Source organism: Nerophis lumbriciformis, linkage group LG37 (assembly GCF_033978685.3).
Source record: "Nerophis lumbriciformis linkage group LG37, RoL_Nlum_v2.1, whole genome shotgun sequence".
In the NCBI taxonomy this organism is placed as follows: Eukaryota; Metazoa; Chordata; class Actinopteri; order Syngnathiformes; family Syngnathidae; genus Nerophis; species Nerophis lumbriciformis.
Genome location: NC_084584.2, coordinates 14,301,423 through 14,317,630, shown reverse-complemented (window position 1 = coordinate 14,317,630; position 16,208 = coordinate 14,301,423). Strand labels below are relative to the sequence as shown.

Sequence of the window (16,208 nt, the reverse complement as noted above, 5' to 3'; positions counted from 1 at the left end):
TGAGAACAGGATTGTGTTTATTTGGGAATCAGTCGGTGGAATGTAACACAATGCAGGGGAAGTGCATGGTGTCATCACTAAAACACAAGTCCTACGCTACATTCAAGGGTGAATATTCCAAAAGGGAAAGCATGTGAACAAGGGTGTCCGACGTGAAAAGAACATCATTTGTGCAAGATGTCAGACTAACATTTGTTTTTATTATGTGTTGGCCTACAAAGTTTGGACACCCCTGCCGTGGAAATAGTCCTGAAATATTGAGCGTCTGGGGTTGTTATCGCAGCCCACCTTACAGTCCCTTCATGCACAAACCTCCCTCATTTTCATCCTCCGCCGTCGTCGTCAACTTCCTCGCACACCCTCGTGGCGTCCTGGTGGTCAAACTGCGGGCCGGTTCGCCATCTGCACGGCGCTGTAGAGGCTCACGCACAGCCCCGCCGCCGCCATCGTCACGGCGACGGGATTGATGAGGCCGCCGGACGGCAGCGTCCTCACCTCGCCCGACGCCTGCCTCTGCGGAGAAGTGCAGGGTGGGGGGGGTACTGTCATGCTCCAAATCTCATATCAGATTATTCTGCCTTTTGGTTAAATGTACCGTTTTTCAAGAATATATAAATCAAAACAAAATAATTGTAATTTAAAAAGTGGTCAGCAACCATTTTTTGCTGCTCTTCTAAAAAAAAACGGGTTTAAAAGTCAGTGATGTTTTTAAATGGACATTGTAATTATATAATAATCATTCAATGAGCAAAAAGCAGGGGCGTCACTAGCTTTTAAGGACAGGGGGGGCTTTGCCCCCAGGAGATGCACAGGATGCGAGCGAATGTTACGCACGAGCACAAAACTTCACAAACGGCGAACAAAGACTTAGAAATTATTCATTGTTATTATTATTATTTTTTTTAAATGCACGGGACGAAATGAAATGCTCCCCGGGACGATGGCTTTTAACCATATATTTTCTTTTTTTTTAAATGTATTTATTCATTTTACATTTTATATTAAATGTCTTGGTTTTCCTCCCTCTGAAAATCCTATTAAATGTTTAACAAGCCATCCTATAATAATAAAACAGCTATTAATGTAACAATACAATAAAACAAATATATTTAATGATGTTTTTTTTCCATTATTTTAACAATAGGCTAATGTATATTACTTTATATAGATTCTACAAGAAACACAAAACTTAAAAAATAAATAATTTACAATTGCACACACAAGGTTTTGTGCAGCTTCACTCATTGTAAAGGAAGATAATGTGCTTCGTACATCTGCAGGACCGCAAGCAAGGTCGCAGAGAAAATGCGGGCTGGAATTTGAGTGATGTGGGCATTTTCTATATGAACAAGTGGAATGGATTGGATACCGACGCACTAAAGGGGCTCTCTACCTTATGCTACGAAGTGAGGGGAAACTGAGTGAATAATAACAGGTTATATGATTATTTATTTAAACTCATATTTGGGCCATTTTATAATGAATATGTCGGCATTTATTTGTAAAAAACCCACCAAATTATTTAGGGGGGCTTAAGAATATTTTAGGGGGGCTTGAGCCCCCCTAAAATAGGCCTAACAACGCCAAAGGCAAAAAGCATGATGAATTATGTAAAACGTTGCTTATAATGACCATTGGTATGCAGCCTCTAAGTCTCTTTAGCAGCCTCTGCTGGCCGCTTGGCGCACTGCATGATGTAATAGCCCTAATGAATAAATAAAAGGCTGCCTTCCCTGATTGTTTGAGGTTATTTATAGCGTTCTGCAGCGAGTTATGCAACATGCACTCCCTCTGAGGGAGCCCTTCTTTAAGGGCGAACTGCCATTTTTTTTAATGCATTCTAAGTCGTAAAATATGGCAAGCATGAGGTGGCTAACAATGCAGATATTTAGAGTACACTATTCCGCCCATGAAAGATTCTAAAAAACATCAGAAACCCGCCAACAATACTCCATTTACATGTCGTGTCCTGTATATTAACCAAATATTAGCGATATTGTTACTATGTGTGCTAATGTTGAGGATGGTAGAATAATGTGGACATAAACCGGCAAGTTGGTCAACTTTGACATTCAACTTGGACCTGGAAATGGAGAGAAATAAACGAAAAGACGTGCATTTGCGCCCACTTTTTTAATTCTTTATCTAAACAGGAACTATGAACACCCCATCAGCAGACATTGTGCAGTAAGTGATTGTTTTTTATTGTTTGTAGTTTGTGTATCTTGTTTAGCGCTTAGCAACACTGCTACATGATGCTTAGCGTTTCACTGAAACTGCATCTGTTTATCACTCAGCTTCTAAAATTTGTACCTCATCCTCCTTATATTCAGGCTCAAAAATATAAGCTTTATTTGTCGCAAGGGAGTCTTTGTTGTCTCTCATGAAGTCTGCATGAGTAGTAGTGTTGTTGTGAAAGTAATGCGCCACTGAAAATGACCTAAAATGAGCAAAATAAGTAAATATTACATGTTATTATGAATGTTACTACATCATATATATATACTTAGTGTGTATATAAAATATTGATGGAGGTTTTTTGAGGGTTTTTTTCAGCGCTTTATATGCGGAATAGAGCGACTACCATTGGCTCCATTGTTAGCTGACTTTTGCTAACGTTTATTTATGATTTAGAATGCATAAATAAAAGCGAAACATATGTGTTCTTGTCTTCCATGAGGATTTTGAATGCTCGGCAAAATTCCAAAAATGTGAATTGAACGTCTTCTTGTGATTTGAAGTGAACACGTTTTCGGCAAATGAGTAGAAACGGAAAGATTCACCGACCTGCAGGAGGCGGAAGTAGCCCGGAGTTAGCCTTCCCAGTCTGACGATCATTGCTGCCGCCGTCCTGCGGGAGACGACAAGTGTCACGTGACATTTGACCTCCCGTGTTTTTCTTTCTTTTTCTTTTTTTTTTTGGTCATCTCTCAAAAATTAATAATGAATCAAAATCATTGTTATGATTTATTGACCTATTCAAGGCCCCAATTACTTCACATCAAATATTCCACTTTGAAATATTTTTGGGGGGAATATATTGCATATTTTGTGTGTTTGCCGTATAAGAAATATAGTTTTATTTAAAAAAAAAAAAAAAAAAAAAAAAAAGAGCAGAAAGCAAACAAACATACAATTATATTTTATATTAATAAAATGATTTACATTAATATTTTACGTGGCCCACCACGCCATTTTATGTGTTCCGTCATGTTATTTATAGTGGCCCGCCACATAATTTAATGTCAACTATTACTTAATTGTATCTGGCCGGCCACACCATTTCAGGTATTCCGCCATGTCATTGTAACGGCCCCGACACGTCATTTTATGTTGTCTGCTACGATATTTAATGTGGCCCGCCATATCACATATGTGGCCCGCCACAATAATTTATGTATTCCGCCATGCCATTTTATGTGTTTCGCCGTGTCACTTTATCTGGTCGGCCACACCATTTATTGTGGCCCGCCATGTAATTTTATGTTGTCTTCCACATTATTCTAAATAGCCATGCCAAATCATTTATGTGTCCAGCTATGCCTTTTTATAACTTTCGCCATATTATTTTACGTCATTTTATTTGGCCTGCCACATTATTTTACGTGTTCCGCGATAATATTTTATGTGGCCTGCCACTTCATTTTATCTGGCCCACCATATTACTTTAAGTGGCCCGCCACGACATTTAATGTGTTCCGTCATGTAATTTTACCTGGCCAGCCACCTCATTCACTGTGGCCTGTCACATCATTTTATCTTGTCTGCCACATCATTCTATGTGGCATGAGTTCCGCTATAGTACTTTATGTGGCACGCCACATCATTTAATGTCAACAACCACATGCTTTTATCTGGCCCGAAACATTATCTGATGTGTTCCGTTGTGTTATTTTATCTGCCCTGCCACAATATTTTACGTGGCGTGCACACCATTTCATGTGTTCCACCAGGTCATTTTACCTGGACCGACCTTGCCATTTATTGTGGCCCTCCACGTCATTTTATGTTGTCTACAACATCATTCTAAGTATTTGGGACATGCTCTCCCTGAGAGAGACTATGAGGAGGTTGAGGTGGGCGGGGTTGCGGTGGGTGGGGGTAGTGGGTAGCGCCCCGGAAGAGTTAGCACTGCAAGGGATTCTGGGTATTTGTTCTGTTGTGTTTATGTTGTGTTACGGTGCGGTTGTTCTACCGAAATGTGTTTGTCATTCTTGTTTGGTGTGGGTTCACAGTGTGGCGTATATTTCTAACAGTGTTAAAGTTGTTTATACGGCCACCCTCAGTGTGACCTGTATGGCTGTTGACCAAGTATGCCTTGCATTAATTCGTGATGAGAACAGCCGGTAGATATTATGTGACTCGGACGGCACGCACGCAAAGGAAATGCCTTTAAGGTTTATTGGCACTCTCTTCTCCCTACGTCCGTGTACACAGCGGCGTTTTAAAACGTCATACATTTTACTTTTAGAAACCGATACCGATAATTATGAAACCGATACCGATAATTTCCGATTTTTCGGCCGATAATATCGGGCATCCCGAGTTTGAATGGCTAATCAAGGATCCAATCTTGTGTTATCATTCATATTCTCTGAAAAATGGCCAAGAAATCATAACTTCTCCCAGGGTATGTACACTTATGAGCACGACTGTACATACTGTATATATACATACTGTATATTCACTATTTCATGTGGCGCTCTGAGGGCTGCTGTGATGGCGATGTGGCCCTCAATAAAGACAAGTTTGACACGCCTGCCCTAAGGAGACTGTCTTTTTGACTCTTGATAAGGAAAGAGAAATCTCTGCAACAACACAACCATGCAAACATTTATCATCATTGCGCTTCCTTGTTTCTTTCTCACACATGTGTCTTGTGTAAAAGTGAAAAAGAAAAAGAGTACCTTCCTTCCAGACACGGGTGTAGCAGTCAGAACCTCAGCAGGGAGCCAAAGGCAGCGACCCTCTCCGCTGCATGGAGAGCTTTTATACCAGTCCCGTCTGCAATGCACGCTTGAGGGAACACGTGTGTTAGCGACTTATGTAAGCGTCAACAACAAGTGTCCTCCAGGCGAGAGACAACACAAGCGGGTCCATTTTGGGGCTTTTAGCGACGACGTCATCTTTATTGTTGAATGAGAGTGGTTGTGATTGTCACGTTACGTAACGCCATTTTCGACTGACTGACTTGGTTACATAAATGGAACATAACATTAGTTGCGTTCAATGCAGGGGTGTCCAAATGCGGGGGTCGGGGAAACATTGCAACAATATAAAAAAACAACAACCTGGTAAAACATTTTTAGGCCGCTAACCGTCAGATTGAACAGTCGTGAATCTCTTACTGAAGCAAGTTTAAAAGACCATCTAAAAGCGAAAGGTGTTTTGCGAGCAAGAACGCGACAAGTGCATGGACAACAAACTAACAAAATACCACAGATAACTTTTTACACTAATTTGTAGCTGTTCATTCAGGGTCATATAACATGGTACTTGACCCATGCTAACTGTTAGCATGCTAACTTTTTTCACTAATTTTGCAGCTGGTCACTCAGGGTTGAATAACCTGGTACTCCACGCATGCTAATTATTTTCACAAATTTTGTAGCCGTTCACTCAGGGTCATATAACATGGTACTTGACAAATGCTAACTTTTTTCACAAATTTTGCAGCCGTTCACTCAGAGTCATACAACTTGGTACTTGACGCATGCTAACTTTTATCACAAATTTTGCAGCCGTTCACCTAGGGTCATATAACCTGGTACTCGACGCATGCTAATTTTTTAAACAAATTTTGCAGCCGTTCACTCAGGGTCATATAACTTGGTACTTGAAAAATGCTAACTTTTTTCACAAATTTTTCAGCCGTTCATTCAGTCATATAACTTGGTACTTGACGCATGCTAACTTTTTTCACTCATTTTGCAACTGTTCACTCAGGGTCATATAACTTGGTACTTGACGCATGCTAACTTTTATCATAAATTTTGCAGCCATTCACCTAGGTTCATATAACCTGGTACTCGGCGCATGCTAATTTTTTAAACAAATTTTGCAGCCGTTCACTCAGGGTCATATAACTTGGTACTTGACAAATGCTAACTTTTTTCACAAATTTCGCAGCCGTTCACTCAGGATCATATAACTTGGTACTTGACGCATGCTAACTTTTATCACAAATTTTGCAGCCGTTCACCTAGGGTCATATAACCTGGTACTCGACGCATGCTAATTTTTTAAACAAATTTTGCAGCCGTTCACTTAGGGTCATATAACTTGGTACTTGACAAATGCTAACTTTTTTCACAAATTTTGCAGCCGTTCACTCAGAGTCATGTAACTTGGTACTCGACGCATGCTAATTTTTAAAACAAACTTTGCAGCCGTTTACTCAGAGTCATATAACTTGGTACTTGGCAAATGCTAACTTTTTTCCACAAATTTTGCAGCCGTTCACTCAGGGTCATATAACTTGGTACTTGACGCATGCTAACTTTTATCACAAACTTTGCAGCCGTTCACTCAGGGTCATATAACTTGGTACTTGACAAATGCTAACTTTTTTCACAAATTTTGCAGCCGTTCACTCAGAGTCATATAACTTGGTACTCGACGCTAGCTAATTTTTAAAACAAACTTTGCAGCCGTTTACTCAGGGTCATATAACTTGGTACTTGACAAATGCTAACTTTTCCCACAAATTTTGCAGCCGTTCACTCAGGATCATATAACTTGGTACTTGACACGTGCTAACTTTTATCACTAATTTTGCAGCCGTTCACTCAGGGTCATATAACTTGGTACTTGACAAATGCTAACTTTTCCCACAAATTTTGCAGTCGTTCACTCAGGATCATATAACTTGGTACTTGACATGTGCTAACTTTTATCACTAATTTTGCAGCCATTCAATCAGGGTCATATAACTTGGTACTTGACACGTGCTAACTTTTATCACTAATTTTGCAGCCATTCAATGAGGGTCATATAACTTGGTACTTGACACGTGCTAACTTTTATCACTAATTTTGCAGCCATTCAATCAGGGTCATATAACATGGTACTTGACACGTGCTAACTTTTATCACTAATTTTGCAGCCATTCAATCAGGGTCATATAACTTGGTACTTGACGCATGCTAACTTTTTTCACCAATTTTGCAGCTGTTCACTCAGGGTCATATAACTTGGTACTTGACGCATGCTAATTTTTTAAACAAATTTTGCAGCCGTTCACTCAGGGTCATATACCTTGGTACTTGACAAATGCTAACTTTTTTCACAAATTTTGCAGCCGTTCACTCAGAGTCATATAACTTGGTACTCGACACATGCTAATTTTTAAAACAAACTTTGCAGCCGTTCACTCAGAGTCATATAACTTGGTACTTGACACGTGCTAACTTTTATCACTAATTTTGCAGCCATTCAATCAGGGTCATATAACTTGGTACTTGACGCATGCTAACTTTTATCACAAATTTTGCAGCTGGTCACTCAGGGTCATATAACTTGGTACTTGACAAATGCTAACTTTTTTCACAAATTTCGCAGCCGTTCACTCAGGATCATATAACTTGGTACTTGACGCATGCTAACTTTTATCACAAATTTTGCAGCCGTTCACCTAGGGTCATATAACCTGGTACTCGACGCATGCTAATTTTTTAAACAAATTTTGCAGCCGTTCACTTAGGGTCATATAACTTGGTACTTGACAAATGCTAACTTTTTTCACAAATTTTGCAGCCGTTCACTCAGAGTCATGTAACTTGGTACTCGACGCATGCTAATTTTTAAAACAAACTTTGCAGCCGTTTACTCAGAGTCATATAACTTGGTACTTGGCAAATGCTAACTTTTTTCCACAAATTTTGCAGCCGTTCACTCAGGGTCATATAACTTGGTACTTGACGCATGCTAACTTTTATCACAAACTTTGCAGCCGTTCACTCAGGGTCATATAACTTGGTACTTGACAAATGCTAACTTTTTTCACAAATTTTGCAGCCGTTCACTCAGAGTCATATAACTTGGTACTCGACGCTAGCTAATTTTTAAAACAAACTTTGCAGCCGTTTACTCAGGGTCATATAACTTGGTACTTGACAAATGCTAACTTTTCCCACAAATTTTGCAGCCGTTCACTCAGGATCATATAACTTGGTACTTGACACGTGCTAACTTTTATCACTAATTTTGCAGCCGTTCACTCAGGGTCATATAACTTGGTACTTGACAAATGCTAACTTTTCCCACAAATTTTGCAGTCGTTCACTCAGGATCATATAACTTGGTACTTGACATGTGCTAACTTTTATCACTAATTTTGCAGCCATTCAATCAGGGTCATATAACTTGGTACTTGACACGTGCTAACTTTTATCACTAATTTTGCAGCCATTCAATGAGGGTCATATAACTTGGTACTTGACACGTGCTAACTTTTATCACTAATTTTGCAGCCATTCAATCAGGGTCATATAACATGGTACTTGACACGTGCTAACTTTTATCACTAATTTTGCAGCCATTCAATCAGGGTCATATAACTTGGTACTTGACGCATGCTAACTTTTTTCACCAATTTTGCAGCTGTTCACTCAGGGTCATATAACTTGGTACTTGACGCATGCTAATTTTTTAAACAAATTTTGCAGCCGTTCACTCAGGGTCATATACCTTGGTACTTGACAAATGCTAACTTTTTTCACAAATTTTGCAGCCGTTCACTCAGAGTCATATAACTTGGTACTCGACACATGCTAATTTTTAAAACAAACTTTGCAGCCGTTCACTCAGAGTCATATAACTTGGTACTTGACACGTGCTAACTTTTATCACTAATTTTGCAGCCATTCAATCAGGGTCATATAACTTGGTACTTGACGCATGCTAACTTTTATCACAAATTTTGCAGCTGGTCACTCAGGGTCATATAACTTGGTACTTGACAAATGCTAACTTTTTTCACAAATTTCGCAGCCGTTCACTCAGGATCATATAACTTGGTACTTGACGCATGCTAACTTTTATCACAAATTTTGCAGCCGTTCACCTAGGGTCATATAACCTGGTACTCGACGCATGCTAATTTTTTAAACAAATTTTGCAGCCGTTCACTTAGGGTCATATAACTTGGTACTTGACAAATGCTAACTTTTTTCACAAATTTTGCAGCCGTTCACTCAGAGTCATGTAACTTGGTACTCGACGCATGCTAATTTTTAAAACAAACTTTGCAGCCGTTTACTCAGAGTCATATAACTTGGTACTTGGCAAATGCTAACTTTTTTCCACAAATTTTGCAGCCGTTCACTCAGGGTCATATAACTTGGTACTTGACGCATTCTAACTTTTATCACAAACTTTGCAGCCGTTCACTCAGGGTCATATAACTTGGTACTTGACAAATGCTAACTTTTTTCACAAATTTTGCAGCCGTTCACTCAGAGTCATATAACTTGGTACTCGACGCTAGCTAATTTTTAAAACAAACTTTGCAGCCGTTTACTCAGGGTCATATAACTTGGTACTTGACAAATGCTAACTTTTCCCACAAATTTTGCAGCCGTTCACTCAGGATCATATAACTTGGTACTTGACACGTGCTAACTTTTATCACTAATTTTGCAGCCGTTCACTCAGGGTCATATAACTTGGTACTTGACAAATGCTAACTTTTCCCACAAATTTTGCAGTCGTTCACTCAGGATCATATAACTTGGTACTTGACATGTGCTAACTTTTATCACTAATTTTGCAGCCATTCAATCAGGGTCATATAACTTGGTACTTGACACGTGCTAACTTTTATCACTAATTTTGCAGCCATTCAATGAGGGTCATATAACTTGGTACTTGACACGTGCTAACTTTTATCACTAATTTTGCAGCCATTCAATCAGGGTCATATAACATGGTACTTGACACGTGCTAACTTTTATCACTAATTTTGCAGCCATTCAATCAGGGTCATATAACTTGGTACTTGACGCATGCTAACTTTTTTCACCAATTTTGCAGCTGTTCACTCAGGGTCATATAACTTGGTACTTGACGCATGCTAATTTTTTAAACAAATTTTGCAGCCGTTCACTCAGGGTCATATACCTTGGTACTTGACAAATGCTAACTTTTTTCACAAATTTTGCAGCCGTTCACTCAGAGTCATATAACTTGGTACTCGACACATGCTAATTTTTAAAACAAACTTTGCAGCCGTTCACTCAGAGTCATATAACTTGGTACTTGACACGTGCTAACTTTTATCACTAATTTTGCAGCCATTCAATCAGGGTCATATAACTTGGTACTTGACGCATGCTAACTTTTATCACAAATTTTGCAGCTGGTCACTCAGGGTCATATAACTTGGTACTTGACAAATGCTAACTTTTTTCACAAATTTTGCAGCCGTTCACTCAGGATCATATAACTTGGTACTTGACGCATACTAACTTTTATCACAAATTTTGCAGCCGTTCACCTAGGGTCATATAACTTGGTACTCGACGCATGCTAATTTTTAAAATAAACTTTGCAGCCGTTTACTCAGAGTCATATAACTTGGTACTTGACAAATGCTAACTTTTTTCACACATTTTGCAGCCGTTCACTCAGAGTCGTATAACTTGGTGCTTGACGCATGCTAACTTTTTTCACTCATTTTGCAGCCGTTCACTCAGGGTCATATAACTTGGTACTTGACGCATGCTAATTTTTTAAACAAATTTTGCAGCCGTTCACTCAGGGTCATATACCTTGGTACTTGACAAATGCTAACTTTTTTCACAAATTTTGCAGCCGTTCACTCACAGTCATATAACTTGGTACTCGACACATGCTAATTTTTGAAACTAACTTTGCAGCTGGTCACTCAGGGTCATATAACTTGGTACTTGACCCATGCTAACTTTTCCCACACATTTTGCAGCCGTTCACTCAGGATCATATAACTTGGTACTTGACGCATGCTAACTTTTATCACAAACTTTGCAGCCGTTCACTCAGGGTCATATAACTTTGTACTTGACAAATGCTAACTTTTTTCACAAATTTTGCAGCTGTTCACTCTGGGTCTTATAAGTTGGTACTTGACGCATGCTAACTTTTTTCACTCATTTTGCAGCCGTTCACTCAGAGTCATATAACTTGGTACTCGACGCATACTAACTTTTTTCACAAATTTTGCAGCCGTTCACTCAGGGTCATATAACTTTGTACTTGACAAATGCTAACTTTTTTCACAAATTTTGCAGCCGTTCACTCAGGGTCATATAACTTGGTACTTGACAAATGCTAACTTTTTTCACAAATTTTGCAGCCGTTCACTCAGGGTCATATAACCTGGTACGCGACGCATGCTAACTTTTTTCACATATTTTGCAGCCATTCACTGAGGATCATATAAGTTGATATTTGGCGCATGCTCACTTTTTTCACTAGTTTGCTGCTGCTCAGTCAGTCATATAACATGGTACTTGATGCACGCTAACTGTTAGCATGCTAACTTTTTCCACAAATTTTGCAGCCGTTCACTCTGGGTCATATAACTTTGTGCGTGACACGTGCTAACTTTTTTCACTGATTTTACAGCCGTTCACTCAGGGTCATTTTAAATTTTTTATTTGTCCTCGGCCTATCATAAAAATGTAATCATATATTTTTTATTTTTAAAATCAGATTAATCCAACTTTTGCATTTGGATTAATCACAATTAATCAGCACAAACGTCTTATTTATCTGTGGTATTTTGTTAGAGGGTCTTTTAAACTCGCTTCAGTAAGAGATTCCATCGCTGCAAAAAATGCTAATTACTTAGTTTTTTATCAAAATTTTAAAACTTGTGCAATGAAAATAAATCTAAAAATGTTTTACAACGTTGTTTTTTTCCCCATAAAATTGCAATGTGTTTTTGATTGCAACATTGTTAGAATAGGATATAAACATAAAGTATACACACTTTCTCTTAAGACCTTTTAAGCCCCATTGACTCCCATTAAAACTCCAATTTTAACAGACTTTCATCATGTTATATTATTATGCTTTTTCCATGAAAACCAAGTGAATCTCATTTTTGCCGACTGAAAAACCAGAAAATATTGTTTTGATGTAATCGTGCCCCTAAAAAAATCGCCAGATGGCGCTAGGAACTCGTGAGCATAATTCCCAGAGCTTTGATGAGCGTAAATGAGTTAAAACTGCCATTATCTTGGGCGGTAATTGTCAGAATAATTGTATCTAAGTTATCACAAAACTTTGTGTTTTAATGAGTTCCCGGCGAGCAGACAAAAGCTATCTTTAATCCTAAAACTCCACTGTGTAGGATGGGAAGCAACATGAAGGTGTTCTGTTTCTTTCATGTATTGTAATCAACAGAAAGATATTGTCCTGACCCAAGAACTACAAAAGCGAAGAGGAAGCAGGACCAGACCCCCCTCCAGGCACCGCTTCTTTGAACTGTTTTACGACCTTTTCTGTGAACTGTTCTGTAACCAAAGGCGATGGCTGTTTACGACCCACGTCCCTTAGAAACAGCTGTTGCCGTGTAATCAGGGAAAGTCCAAACAAAAGAGGTGGCGTACAATCTTTCGCCAGAGCGTTTTGGAGACTGCACAAGAGTACAGCCCAGACGTTTCTCCTCAAATTGAGCCAAATTTAATTCTGTCTCTGTTTAATTCCTTGCTTCTTGTCTCGTTTAATAGATGTCATCAGCGTTTGAACCTGACAGTAATATATAACATGGACGATGTACAAACCCCGTTTCCATGAGTTGGGAAATTGTGTTAGATGTAAATATAAACGGAATACAATGATTTGCAAATCATATGTTTTGTTTTATATTGGTTTACATTGAATTACTATATATATGTATACATATATGTATAAAATGTACCAAAGCGGCGCCCGCCTCCTCGAATTTTAATGTTTACGTTTTTTTGCTGGAAAAAGTTTGGACACCCCTGATGTCGTCGTCCTTCATTTCTTGGTATCTGGCCCGCAATGGAAAAATGACCGGTCATGTGCACAAAGACAAAGACAAATGAATACGTGAGGTCATTGCATTTTAGTTTACCAGTTCAAAAAAATGCTTGCTATAAAATACACTCGTCATAATCACACTGTAATATTACATATTCTATAATAAGATATATCTAGAAAAAACCCCAAAAAAACATGACTAAAAGTCAGGGGTGTCCAAACATTTCCACTGAGGGCGGCGTGCTGGAAAAATTGATATAGCAAAAGAAAATGTGTCAAAAAAAAAAGTATTAAAATAATCAACAAAACATCCCACATGTCAGCTTTGTATAACAAAGCCTATTTTTGGGACTCTAGCATTTTTAGCTAATTATATAACTTGGTACTTGACACACGGTCACTGTTAGCATGCTAACTTTTTTCCACTAATTTTGCAGCCGTTCACTCAGAGTCATATAACTCAGTACTTGGCACATGCTAACTTTTTTCGCTAATTTTGCAGCCGTTCACTCAGGGTCATATAACTTGATGCTTGACGCATGCTAACTTTTTTCATTAGTTAGCAGCTGCTTACAAGCGGTCATATATCTTGGTACTTGACACATGCTAACTGTTAGCATGCAAAATTTTTTCACTAATTTTCAGCTGTTCACTTAGGGTCATATAACTTGATACTTGACACATGCTAACTTTTTTCACTAATTTTGCAGCTGTTCACTTAGGGTCATATAACTTGGTACTCGACGCATGCTAATTTTTAAAATAAACTTTGCAGCCGTTTACTCAGAGTCATATAACTTGGTACTTGACAAATGCTAACTTTTTTCACACATTTTGCAGCCGTTCACTCAGAGTCATATAACTTGGTGCTTTACGCATGCTAACTTTTTTCACTCATTTTGCAGCCGTTCACTCAGGGTCATATAACTTGGTACTTGACGCATGCTAATTTTTTAAACAAATTTTGCAGCCGTTCACTCAGGGTCATATACCTTGGTACTTGACAAATGCTAACTTTTTTCACAAATTTTGCAGCCGTTCACTCAGTCATATAACTTGGTACTCGACACATGCTAATTTTTAAAACTAACTTTGCAGCTGGTCACTCAGGGTCATATAACTTGGTACTTGACCCATGCTAACTTTTCCCACACATTTTGCAGCCGTTCACTCAGGATCATATAACTTGGTACTTGACGCATGCTAACTTTTATCACAAACTTTGCAGCCGTTCACTCAGGGTCATATAACTTTGTACTTGACAAATGCTAACTTTTTTCACAAATTTTGCAGCTGTTCACTCTGGGTCTTATAACTTGGTACTTGACGCATGCTAACTTTTTTCACTCATTTTGCAGCCGTTCACTCAGAGTCATATAACTTGGTACTCGACGCATACTAACTTTTTTCACAAATTTTGCAGCCGTTCACTCAGGGTCATATAACTTTGTACTTGACAAATGCTAACTTTTTTCACAAATTTTGCAGCCGTTCACTCAGGGTCATATAACTTGGTACTTGACAAATGCTAACTTTTTTCAGAAATTTTGCAGCCGTTCACTCAGGGTCATATAACCTGGTACGCGACGCGACGCATGCTAATTTTTTTCACAAATTTTGCAGCCATTCACTGAGGATCATTTCAGTTGATATTTGGCGCATGCTCACTTTTTTCACTAGTTTGCTGCTGCTCAGTCAGTCATATAACATGGTACTTGATGCACGCTAACTGTTAGCATGCTAACTTTTTCCACAAATTTTGCAGCCGTTCACTCTGGGTCATATAACTTTGTGCGTGACACGTGCTAACTTTTTTCACTGATTTTACAGCCGTTCACTCAGGGTCATTTTAAATTTTTTATTTGTCCTCAGCCTATCATAAAAATGTAATCATATATTATTAATTTTTAAAATCAGATTAATCCAACTTTTGCATTTGGATTAATCACAATTAATCAGCACAAACGTCTTATTTATCTGTGGTATTTTGTTAGAGGGTCTTTTAAACTCGCTTCAGTAAGAGATTCCATCGCTGCAAAAAATGCTAATTACTTAGTTTTTTATCAAAATTTTAAAACTTGTGCAATGAAAATAAATCTAAAAATGTTTTACAACGTTGTTTTTTTTCCCCATAAAATTGCAATGTGTTTTTGATTGCAACATTGTTAGAATAGGATATAAACATAAAGTATACACACTTTCTCTTAAGACCTTTTAAGCCCCATTGACTCCCATTAAAACTCCAATTTTAACAGACTTTCATCATATTATATTATTATGCTTTTTCCATGAAAACCAAGTGAATCTCATTTTTGCCGACTGAAAAACCAGAAAATATTGTTTTGATGTAATCGTGCCCCTAAAAAAATCGCCAGATGGCGCTAGGAACTCGTGAGCATAATTTCCAGAGCTTTGATGAGCGTAAATGAGTTAAAACTGCCATTATCTTGGGCGGTAATTGTCAGAATAATTGTATCTAAGTTATCACAAAACTTTGTGTTTTAATGAGTTCCCGGCGAGCAGACAAAAGCTATCTTTAATCCTAAAACTCCACTGTGTAGGATGGGAAGCAACATGAAGGTGTTCTGTTTCTTTCATGTATTGTAATCAACAGAAATATATTGTCCTGACCCAAGAACTACAAAAGCGAAGAGGAAGCAGGACCAGACCCCCCTCCAGGCACCGCTTCTTTGAACTGTTTTACGACCTTTTCTGTGAACTGTTCTGTAACCAAAGGCGATGGCTGTTTACGACCCACGTCCCTTAGAAACAGCTGTTGCCGTGTAATCAGGGAAAGTCCAAACAAAAGAGGTGGCGTACAATCTTTCGCCAGAGCGTTCTGGAGACTGCACAAGAGTACAGCCCAGACGTTTCTCCTCAAATTGAGCCAAATTTAATTCTGTCTCTGTTTAATTCCTTGCTTCTTGTCTCGTTTAATAGATGTCATCAGCGTTTGAACCTGACAGTAATATATAACATGGACGATGTACAAACCCCGTTTCCATGAGTTGGGAAATTGTGTTAGATGTAAATATAAACGGAATACAATGATTTGCAAATCATATGTTTTGTTTTATATTGGTTTACATTGAATTACTATATATATGTATACATATATGTATAAAATGTACCAAAGCGGCGCCCGCCTCCTCGAATTTTAATGTTTACGGTTTTTTGCTGGAAAAAGTTTAGACACCCCTGACGTCGTCGTCCTTCAT

The 16,208-nt window shown here is 38.5% G+C and overlaps 1 long non-coding RNA gene across 1 annotated transcript; it reads right to left on the bottom strand.

The window, feature by feature from the left end:
- LOC133577265 (uncharacterized) lies at positions 1–5,715 on the bottom strand. The gene is made up of 3 exons (XR_009811709.2): positions 4,908–5,715; positions 2,788–2,851; positions 1–513 (listed from the first exon to the last, which is right to left on the bottom strand). It is a non-coding gene; the product is annotated as an uncharacterized lncRNA (long non-coding RNA).
- Between the last annotated feature and the right edge of the window lie 10,493 nt (positions 5,716–16,208).